Source organism: Arachis hypogaea, chromosome 4 (assembly GCF_003086295.3).
Source record: "Arachis hypogaea cultivar Tifrunner chromosome 4, arahy.Tifrunner.gnm2.J5K5, whole genome shotgun sequence".
NCBI classification, from domain to species: domain Eukaryota; kingdom Viridiplantae; phylum Streptophyta; class Magnoliopsida; order Fabales; family Fabaceae; genus Arachis; species Arachis hypogaea.
In genome coordinates, this window is record NC_092039.1 from 22,485,435 (window position 1) to 22,489,808 (window position 4,374).

The 4,374-nt window shown below is 43.8% G+C and overlaps 1 non-coding gene across 1 annotated transcript; it reads right to left on the reverse strand.

Moving 5' to 3' along the window:
• Positions 1-433: 433 nt before the first annotated feature.
• LOC112799166 (small nucleolar RNA R71) lies at positions 434-541 on the reverse strand. The gene has a single exon (XR_003200744.1). It is a non-coding gene; the product is annotated as a small nucleolar RNA R71 (small nucleolar RNA).
• Positions 542-4,374: the final 3,833 nt, after the last annotated feature.

Below are 4,374 nucleotides of genomic sequence, written 5' to 3' on the forward strand. Positions count from 1 at the left end.
GACCGAATTCTTCAAAGAAGAAGAAGCCATGGCAGCCGAAAACAACAACAATGCCAACAATGCAAGGAAGGTGCTGGGTGACTTTACTGCACCTACTCCCGACTTCTATGGGAGAAGCATCTCTATCCCTGCCATTGGAGCAAACAACTTTGAGCTTAAGCCTCAATTAGTTTCTCTAATGCAACAGAATTGCAAGTTCCATAGACTTCCACTGGAAGATCCTCATCAGTTCTTAGCTGAATTCTTGCAAATCTGTGACACTGTCAAGACTAATGGGGTAGACCCTGAAGTCTATAGACTTATGCTATTCCCTTTTGCTGTAAGAGACAGAGCTAGAACATGGTTGGACTCTCAACCTAAAGAAAGCCTGGACTCTTGGGAAAAGCTAGTCAATGCCTTCTTGGCAAAGTTCTTTCCACCTCAAAAATTGAGTAAGCTTAGAGTGGAAGTCCAAACCTTCAGACAGAAGGATGGAGAATCCCTCTATGAAGCTTGGGAAAGATACAAACAATTAATCAGAAAATGTCCTTCTGACATGCTTTCTGAATGGAGCATCATAGGTATTTTCTATGATGGTCTCTCTGAACTATCCAAGATGTCCTTGGATAGCTCTGCTGGAGGATCTCTTCATCTGAAGAAGACGCCTACAGAGGCTCAAGAGCTAATTGAAATGGTTGCAAATAACCAATTCATGTACACTTCTGAAAGGAATCCTGTGAACAATGGGACAAGTCAGAAGAAAGGAGTTCTTGAGATTGATGCTCTGAATGCCATATTGGCTCAGAACAAGATATTGACTCAACAAGTCAATTTGATTTCTCAAAGTCTGTCTGGAATGCAAAATGTACCAAGCAGTACTAAGGATGCTTCATCTGAGGAAGAAGCTTATGATCCTGAGAACCCTTCAATGGAAGAGGTGAATTACCTAGGAGAACCCTATGGAAACACCTATAATTCTTCATGGAGAAATCATCCAAATTTCTCATGGAAGAATCAAGAGAGACCTCAACAAGGTTTCAACAACAATAATGGTGGAAGAAACAGGTTTAGCAATGGCAAGCCTTTTCCATCATCTTCTCAGCAACAGACAGAGAATTCTAAGCAGAACCCCTCTGACTTAGCAACCATGGTCTCTGATCTAATCAAAACCACTCAAAGTTTCATGACTGAAACAAGGTCTTCCATTAGGAATTTGGAGGCACAAGTGGGACAGCTGAGCAAGAAAGTTACTGAACTCCCTCCAAGTACTCTTCCAAGTAATACAGAAGAAAATCCAAAAGGAGAGTGCAAGGCCATTAACATGGCCAAATTTGGAGAGGAAGGTCAGGCAGTGAACGCCACTGAGGAAGACCTCAATGGGCGTGCACTGACCTCCACTGAGTTCCCCAATGAGGAACCATGGGAATCCGAGGCTCAAAATGAGACCATAGAGATTCCATTGGACTTACTTCTGCCTTTCATGAGCTCTGATGAATATTCCTCCTCTGAAGAGGATGAGTATGTCACTGAAGAGCAAGTTGCTAAATACCTTGGAGCAATCATGAAGCTAAATGACAAGTTATTTGGAAATGAGACTTGGGAGGATGAACCCCCTTTGCTCACCAAAGAACTGGATAACTTGTCTAGGCAGAAATTACCTCAAAAGAGACAAGATCCTGGGAAGTTTTCCATACCTTGTACCATAGGCACCATGACCTTCAAGAAGGCTCTGTGTGACTTAGGGTCAAGTGTAAACCTCATGCCTCTCTCTGTAATGGAGAAGCTAGGGATCTTTGAGGTACAAGCTGCAAGAATCTCACTAGAGATGGCAGACAATTCAAGAAAACAAGCTTATGGACTTGTAGAGGATGTTTTGATGAAGATTGAAGACCATTACATCCCTACTGATTTCATAGTCCTAGAGACTGGGAAATGCATGGATGAAACCATCATCCTTGGCAGACCCTTCCTAGCCACAGCAAAGGCTGTGATTGATGTTGATGGAGGTGAACTGATCATTCAAGTGAATGAAGAATCCTTTGTGTTTAAGGCTCAAGGATATCCCTCTGTCACCTTGGAGAGGAAGCATGAAGAGCTTCTCTCAAATCAGAGACAAGTAGAGCCCCCACAGTCAAACTCTAAGTTTGGTGTTGGGAGGCCACAACCAAACTCTAAGTTTGGTGTTGAACCCCCACATTCAAACTCTAAGTTTGGTGTTGGGAGGTTCCAACACTGCTCTGAATATCTGTGAGGCTCCATGAGAGCCCTCTGTCAAGCTACTGACATTAAAGAAGCGCTTGTTGGGAGGCAACCCAATGTTATATTTTATCTATTTTCTTTTGTTATTTTACTTTATTTTGTAGGTTGATGATCATGAGAAGTCACAAAATCAATTGAAAAAGCAAAAACAAAATGAAAAACAGGAAGAAAAACAGCACACCCTGGAGGAAGAACCACTGGCGTTTAAACGCCAGTGAGGCTAGCAGTTGGGCGTTTAACGCCCAGTCTGGCACCATTCTGGGCGTTTAACGCCAGAAAGGGGCACCAGACTGGCGTTAAACGCCAGAAAAGGGCAAGAAGCTGGCGTTAAACGCCAGAAATGGGCACCAGCCCGGCGTTTAACGCCAGATTGGCACAAAACGTGATTTTTGATGCCATTTGGTGCAGGGATGACTTTTCCTTGACACCACAAGATCTGTGGACCCCACAGGATCCCCACCAACCCCACCACACTCTCTCTTCTTCACCCATTCACCAATCACCTCAACACCTCTTCCCCAAAAACCCCTCACCTCTCAAATCCCATCTTTCTCTTCACCACTCACATCCATCCTTCATAAAACCCCACCTACCTCACCATTCAAATTCAAACCACTTTTCCTCCCAAACCCACCCATACATGCCGAACCATGACCCTCCCTCCTATATAACCCTTCTTCACCCCTTCATTTTCACACAACCTAAACATCACTTTCCCCCTCTTTGGCCGAACACAAAGCCACCCTTCTTCCTCATATCTTCTTCTTCTACTCTCTTCTTTCTTCTTTTGCTCGAGGACGAGCAAACATTTTAAGTTTGGTGTGGTAAAAGCGTTGCTTTTTGTTTTTCCATAACCATTTATGGCATCCAAGGCCGGAGAAACCTCTAGAAAGAGGAAAGGGAAGGCAAAAGCTTCCACCTCCGAGTCATGGGAGATGGATAGATTCATCTCAAGGGTGCATCAAGACCACTTCTATGAAGTTGTGGCCTTGAAGAAGGTGATCCCCGAGGTCTCCTTTTCACTCAAAAAGGGTGAATATCCGGAGATCCGCCATGAGATCCGAAGAAGAGGTTGGGAAGTGCTTACCAACCCCATTCAACAAGTCGGAATCTTGATGGTTCAAGAGTTCTATGCCAATGCATGGATCACCAAGAACCATGATCAAAGTGTGAACCCGGATCCAAAGAATTATCTTACTATGGTTCGGGGGAAATACTTGGATTTTAGTCCGGAAAGTGTAAGGTTGGCATTCAACTTGCCTATGATGCAAGGAGATGAGCATCTTACACAAGAAGGGTCAACTTTGATCAAAGGTTGGACCAAGTCCTCACAGTCATATGTGAAGAGGGCGCCAATGGAAGAGAGATTCAAGAGGGAAGCCGGTTCAATTGAGAAGGCATGACCTCAAGCCGTGGCTAGAGGATGGTTGGAGTTTATCCAACACTCAATCATTCCACTAGCAACCGGTCCGAAGTTACTCTAGACCGGCCATCATGATTCATAGCATCATGATTGGAAAGAAGTGGAAGTTCATGAGGTTATAGCCCAAGAACTCTATAGGTGGCGGACAAGTCCTCTACCTTAGCAAGGTTAGCCTTTCCTCACCTCATTTGTCACCTCTGTTATTCAGTGGGAGTTGACATAGAGGGAGACACCCCATTGATGAGGACAAGCCCATCACTAAGAAAAGGATGGAGCAAACAAGAGACCCCTCTCATCATGAGATCCCTGAGATACCTCAAGGGATGCACTTTCCTCCACAAGACTATTGGGAGCAAAAACACCTCCCTAGGAGAATTAAGTTCTAACATGGGACAACTAAGGGTGGAGCACCAAGAACATTCCATCCTCCTCCATGAAATTAGAGAAGATAAAAGAATCATGAGAGAGGAGCAACAAAGACAAGAAGAGACATTGAGGAGCTCAAGCACTCCATAAGACCTTCAAAGGAAGAACAAGCCGCCATCACTAGGTGGACCCGTTCTTTAATCTCCTTGTTCTTTATTTCTTGTTTTTTCGAATTTATGCTTATGTTTGTCAATGTTTGTGTCTTATGATCATTAGTGTCTTAGTGTCTATGCCTTAAAGTTATGAATGTCCTATGAATCCATCACCTTTCTTAAATAAAACTGTTT